At 36.1% G+C, this 7086-nt stretch overlaps 1 long non-coding RNA gene across 1 annotated transcript; it reads left to right on the top strand.

Annotated features, from left to right (window-relative positions):
- Nucleotides 1-1219: 1219 nt before the first annotated feature.
- Nucleotides 1220-2265, top strand: LOC118748667. Its single transcript, XR_004994112.1, has 3 exons — nucleotides 1220-1406; nucleotides 1469-1822; nucleotides 1884-2265. It is a non-coding gene; the product is annotated as an uncharacterized LOC118748667 (long non-coding RNA).
- The last annotated feature ends 4821 nt before the right edge of the window (nucleotides 2266-7086 follow it).

Genomic DNA, 7086 nt, shown 5'->3' with positions numbered 1-7086 from the left:
CTTGGCTTCACTTGGCGTTTCCAATTGGCGTCAGTTGGCACAGAGGAGAAACGACTGGCGTGCTTTGCTGAACTCGGCCAAAATCGCTTAGGCGGCTACAGCGCCAAAAAAGAAGAAGAAGAAGGATAATGTTATTAACCTAATATTACCGGCGAGAGTTTTTCTACGCAGACACACAAGTTTTTCTCATTTGATAAACCCAAATCAATTTGCGTGCGTGATTTCTCAGAGTTGCATTTCTGTCAAATTTACAGAAGTTTGCTGAGAAATATTGTTAATTCATAGTCGCGCCAAAATGAAAACTGAGGATAAATGTCAAATCGATCGCTTTTTACGCACGCGTATAAAGTTGGCCTGTAACAATTCTGCCCAATATAAATTGGGCTCTAAAGTACAGAAATTTGTACTATGGTTAGGATTGCATGTTGTGGGATTTGAACCCGCGGCCTCGGTGTTTAAGCCAACACCTCAATCACTACGTGTTGTAATAATAATAAAGTCCGGCGCTTATACAATATGTTAAGCTGATGCCAGATAAAACTTTGTAGCTTTGCGTGACATTTATAACTTTGCCAGCGAAACGCCAGACGCAAAAGGTATGCCACAAAGAACGCAAAGAAAACAGTTTTGTACTGCTTTTTTACTCGTCAAAATTGCTTTGGATTTTATATATTTTGCTTAAAAAATATCAGCAATGTAATTAAGTTTTATGTTTCTACATGAAAACTCGAATTTGAACGAAACAAAATAAATATTAAACCGGTTGATTGTCAAAGCGCGCAAAAAGATGGGAGTTGGCCATCTTTTCGCTTCGCGCTGCAGCTTCAACGATCTATGTGGCGTGCTTTGTGCATTTTCATACAATTCATCTTATCTGTCAAAGCGAATCTGTCACATAAAGCGAAGCAAAAGTTTTATGTGGCATCAGCTTTAGTGTTTGGCCGAACTTCTCCTCCGATTTGTCGCGTGGGCCTTAATGTTGTGGCACAAAGGGGGTGCCTACAGTTTTATGTCGACTCTGAACGGCGATTGTATTTTATGGGGAGCTGTTTTTCCTATATGCGAGACCTATATTCAGATAAATTTTTTGGTTTTTGGTATCGATATTTCGAATATCGAGTATTTTTATTCCGATATTAATGAGTACCCGATATGTTTAAAGCGATACTTTAAATGAGTACCATATCGATACTTTCGGTTCGATATCGTGACCCTAGGCTTGACAATTTTCCGACTAAATAGGTGACACATGGTAGAATAGAAATGAGTTATAAGTAAAATAACATTCTTCTGCTTATGTTTTATTGAACAATTTTATTCAAACAACGTTCAGTAATGAATATAAAACATATGTTTGCGCTCATATGTTTTAAGTCATAAATGACTCTACTACTACAACTATCAAAGTACGAAGTGATTATTAAATATTTTTTGATACGGTTTTCATAAATAGCAATATCTGCTTTAGGTTTTCACACTGCGGGGTTTTAAAATTGACCATTTCTTAACGATTTCACGCAAGTCAATTTCATCTACTTTATCCTTCGCAGAATACAGCAGCATTAACGAATTCAAGCGATAATCTCTCATTGTTGTCCGCAAATCATTCAAAACTAATTTCAGTTTGCTGAAAGAGCGTTCGCAGGAAGCCGATGACACTGGAGCAGTCATGATATAACAAACAAGCTTGTATGCGAGGTGGATAACGCCTCTCAACTTGAACACTACTTTGGAAATATCTCCAAAATTTGTACATTGATCACATGATTCGAGAAGAATTTGCAACTCAGCTAGCAAGCATTCTGGTTCTTCTTTGAATAATGTAGGTTCCAATTTTATAATTGATTCAACTGTTTCCATTGTTACATTGCTTTCATCCACAGGGAATTGAAAAATTTTTTGAATTAGCATCAACATCGAAAAAGTCTGTTTGAGATTGTCTTTGATACAACTGTTGAAAACTTGCAGCACAGATCTAAATTATTTTCGATAAAATGTAATGAATTCAAAGTTGGAAGCTGTTTCTGGAATTTCATCATATCTTCTTGGTACACGGCGCGTTCTATGATGCTTTACAAAATCATTTTGCAAATAAAACTGAGCTGCTAATCAATGCATTAATTTCAATGTCATCGTCCATTTTTTCAAATGACGCTGAAGTACTTTTAATCAACAACACAGCATCGATGACATTCAATTCTTCAGCTTCTAAGCTTTCTGTTAGATTTTTCACTTTAAACATAACATTTTTGCAGAAATATAAAGAACCTACAAAGTCAAAATCTAAAATCTTTTTGAGCAGGCCAGTAGCAGAAGTACGAGTTTTGCTATCAAAATATTCTGAATCATTTTTGATTTTCTTGAGAACATCTATAATACCTTCTGGAGAAATCCACACTGCCTTGACCGATACAGCTCTAGCAGTCCATCGTGTTTTTGACAAATTTTTCAATTGTATTGAATTCTGAATGCTGTTTAGTTCTTCGCGCAAACGTTTAAAACGTTTGGTACTTCCATAAAAAAAAAAACATATAAAGAGTCTAGAACATTAAAAAATTCTGTAATCAATGCGCTCGCATGCTGTTTCGACAAAAGTATTTGTTCGATGAGCATGACAAGGGATATAAAAGATTTCTTTATCACATTTTTCTGACAACTTTTTCTGTGTACCTATGTATTTTTCTGATATGTTTTTGGCGAAATCGTACGACTGAAAGACGATCTTTTTCATCGAGATCCCCACTGACTGAACAGCAGACAGAATTTTTTCAGCTAACTCTTCTCCCGGTATTTTCGTCAGAACGGCATCCATTCTTAGAAATCGTTCAACAGGAACAGGTCCGTCTTTAGAGTCAAGCACGTACCGGATGTTAATAGCTAGGCGATCTTGATGCGATGAGTCCGGGGTTGTGTCAGGCATTACAGAGAAAACACAAGCATTTGTCACTTCATCTACGATAGCTTCTTGAGTTTTAGTTCCTAAGAGATTAATAAACTCGTTTTGGGTGATCGAGCTTAGGTAAGTCACGTGATATGGTCTTTTTAATGTTTCATCCAACCATTTTTTAATAAAGGACAATGACGTGAAACGAGATGGACCATCTGTTTGAAATTCCCATCGCTTTTCCCAGGTGATTCTTCGTGACCACGAAAAGCCAATCCTTGTCTTCCCAACGTTCTTGCGACATCAATCAAGACTTGCAAAATCTTGGAATGATACTCATCTTCTTGTTTTTTTTGAATTTTTTGTGCTTTGCTAGATTTGTCTAATAAAGCATCAATGTGGTTTCCTTCGTTCACGAAATTGCTATAATCGCGTACAGCTAATCCATGAGACTCAGAAGTAAAATGCGAATGAAGTTTTCCTTTATCATCTTGTCCTCTGCTTTCCATTATATGCCACTGACGGACACCCACTGATATCCATTCCGGATGAACGTTTGATCTTCCTGGCCCTTCCGGAAATAAGTAGCAAACAAAACAGAATGCAGCATCTTTGTAAGGGCAGCATCTTTGTAAGGGCTGTATTCTAAATATAGGAACTTGGAATACCACGCTGGATTAAATCGACATTGTGTAGATGAGGGTATATCTGCATTTTTAGGGAAAATGTCGAGTTTAGGCTGATATGGTCCAAGAGATCTTAAGTATCTTCGCCCATTAGCTGTTGATATTTTTGTACGTTTTCAAGGGTCATGATCTACAAAAACGTCGCTGCCAACGTGCAAATTATGCGTTTTATTTCTGTCATGTTTTTTACTTCTATTTTGGCGAGTTCCAGCAGCTCATCACTTTCTTCGTTAATTTTCGTTAAACAATTAATCATGTCTACCAAAAACGCAGTCAAATTTGGTGCTGCTTCGTTCTTCATTCGACTCAAGAGCTGATTAACTTGTTCAAAATTTGTAGCGAATTCTGCAACTTTGCCGGCAAAATCAATCCAAGTTAAATTCAGACCAGCTTCGTCTTTTGATGGTGATGTAGGACGGGATGATAATAGGGGCAAATCTATTGAATGTAGTTCTGATGATGAAAGTGACGGTATTTGTGAATATGACATATGCACATCATCTAACTGCTAAAGGGTGAGTTGAGTAGAAGCATCAGCAGTCTGGTTAATTTGCAGTGATTCGCGTGAAGAAGATACAGGAAGATGTCCTGTTGCAGTTGGAAGTTCAGATCCATCAAGATTAGGATTTGATGAAGATGGCAAAGGCAGAACAGTTGAGTTTGCAGTTTTCTTTTTAGAAGCTTCGAATGGATTTAACGGAGCTCCGACATGTTTGACTTTTACACGTTTCCCATTGTGTCTAGATGATTCGTGTCTTGTCTTGTAATCGTCGCCAAATTGACTCCCACACTCCTCACATTCAAAATTAATTATTTTCCGCGATTGCTGCGACATTACTCTGGGACCTATAAAGAAGTATTAACTAAATGATGTCGAATCGTTCATTTGACCGTAACAAATATCTCTGAGTAATAGTTGCAACTCGTAGGTGAACAACCAAGAAAGTATTTCCGATTTTTTGGCATTGGACTTTTTCTTACGCTTTAATATTTCAAATAAACGTCTGAAAATATATAAATAGACAATTATAATTATTATCTGAAAAACAGTAATGAATATAACAATAATGAATCAAGTAATATAACAGCTTATTCATCACACCCAAAGAAGTGCTTGTCTTCGAATCATGTCCATAAAATAAGTTGAGAAGATTGAGATGTTTCACAATTTCTCAGAGTAGTGTTGAATTAACAATATTTTAAGTGATACATATTTGCGCAACTCTCTTATAGTATAGTTGATCTTTGTTTATCAGTTCACGTCTTCATTTCTCATAAATTTTCCGTCGTGTAAGGTTAAGTTCTAGTCTCGAGAGAACATGCAAACATTTTTATTTACAGAACAGAAGACTCACCTGTATCCTTTTCTTGACGAAATGTACCACTTGAATGATGTTAGGTACTTTGAGCAATGTAAAAACCAGAGACTGGCTTGCGTTGAACGCCAACTATTGCAAACTCAATCAATACTGCTGCTTTGTATGACTGAGCAGCGCGTTGGCTTAGTAGTATCGATACCTAAAAGAAATTAGAGGATGACTGAATACCAGCGCATAGCGTGCTGTCTTGCAAATACAGCCACCACAAGTGAACGATACTTAATAGCCCTGACAGACATATGGTTTATATACTATACTAGCATTCTATACTACATGTCTGTCGTTGTAAACCACAATTATACCATCGTACAAAGTGGTTTGAAACTGGTTCCTATACAACGAAAATGAACGTGGTATAAAGCGAGTATACCATGAAACACAGAAAGAGAGTAAAAAAAATTTCAACAAAAATGTGTGGTGAAAACAAACAGAGACAGTGGACTGATAGCATGTATGTATGCCATTTTGCTCGCGCTGGTCCAACAGTCGCAATGGACGAGTTATCAGAGCGCTAGAGTGTCACTTGAGAGATCCGAGATCGAGTCCTCGCGTAGATTTTTTTCTTTATTATTTAATTGTTTTTTTTTGTTTTTTATTTTATTTATTTTTAAATAAAAATCAGCAGCTAATGCGCTAGAAATGTTGGTGGAATATTTATTTTCATCAATAAATAATAATAATAATAATAATAATAATAATAAAAATAATAATAATGTTAAACAAAATTTTTTTTATTGAATTTGTAGGATACTTAAGCACTTATTTAGGTTTATTTTCTAATGAAATTGTTCTTAAACAAATATTTCCTCCCTTCATTTTCGCGTTCTTTAAAATAAAATACAAAGGAATTATCTTTTCCTCCATATTTTTATTTTGAAATATTTACCCTGGTATTCAGTAAGCTGTCTCACGTTTTAGTCTCTAAAAGAAAGATATGGAGGAAAAGAAAATTGCTTTCTATTTTATTTAAAAGAACGCGTAAATGAAGCGAGGAAATATTTGTTTAACAACAATGTCATTATGAAATAAACCTAGGTACTTTAAATCATAAAAATAAATGAATCAAAATGTATTTTTTTAACATTAAAATCTTCATATTATTTAAAATGGAATTAAAAAAATAAATAAATCATTAAAAAAAACGCGTCCCCGGGGACTCGAACTCGGATCTCTCTAGTGGCACTCTAGCGGTCTGTTCACTCGGCCATTGCGACTGTAAGAGCAGGGCGAGCAAAATGGCATACTTACATGCTATCAGTTGTGATAAAGAAACAAAACATCGGTATACGTACTAGATGTGTGTCTCATCGAAATAGTATCAAAATCCATAGTAAGCATACCATGGTGTACAAACCACATGTCTGTCAGGGCTACTAAACAGCTCATACTGATATTGACTTCGGCAAAACAGTATTCTGAATGCTCGTTCACGAAACTAGCAAACGCGGCATTTGAACGGTTGCCGAAAGCATGAGAGCTCATTGGGTCGGTTGGCGAAGCAAGACGCCGCAGTTCATTTGTTGCAGAAGTCGTTTGACTTGTTGCTGAAAGCCATTTGACTTGTTGCCGAAAGCACGACGAATGTAGTAAAGGGTAATTTATCGTCCCGTATGTATGTATGTATTTATTGCGTGTCTACCGTTCAATTGCTTTACTCTCTGATGGCGCCAAGAACGTGCTGGCAGGCTAGTTGTGAGGAATGTGTATACGTACGTACCCAGTAGAAATCGGTTGTATGCATGCGTGAAGAATGCTTGCTATATGAGTGAATAGTGTGAACAATTCATGCGTAGTCATGAATTTCCACGAATAAATTCAAATTCCAGCGAATTGCAAGCGAATGAACGTTGTCGTTGTGTTAAGGACATTTCTTGATAAATTTGAAGTGGAATTTTTGTAATATTTCCAGTCTTGTACAAAAATTTTAGTGAACAGACGTGTTGTGCGATACTATTTTCATCACAAACGGGCTTTTACAAGATATGCATTTGAATATGTACATAAATGCTACTTGTTTTTATGTCCCCGTATATTGAAATGTATCAGAAAAGTAGCATTTACATATGGGGATACATATCTTGTAAGAATGCTTTAATACTGTTCCATTAATGCATTTTTGTATGTTTGAAACATTAAT

This window comes from Rhagoletis pomonella, unplaced genomic scaffold (assembly GCF_013731165.1).
Source record: "Rhagoletis pomonella isolate Grant_MI unplaced genomic scaffold, Rhpom_1.0 Rhpom_scaffold_00001, whole genome shotgun sequence".
NCBI lineage: Eukaryota > Metazoa > Arthropoda > Insecta > Diptera > Tephritidae > Rhagoletis > Rhagoletis pomonella.
The sequence above is the reverse complement of the archived record's forward strand: the minus strand, read 5'-3'. Positions and strand labels throughout refer to the sequence as shown.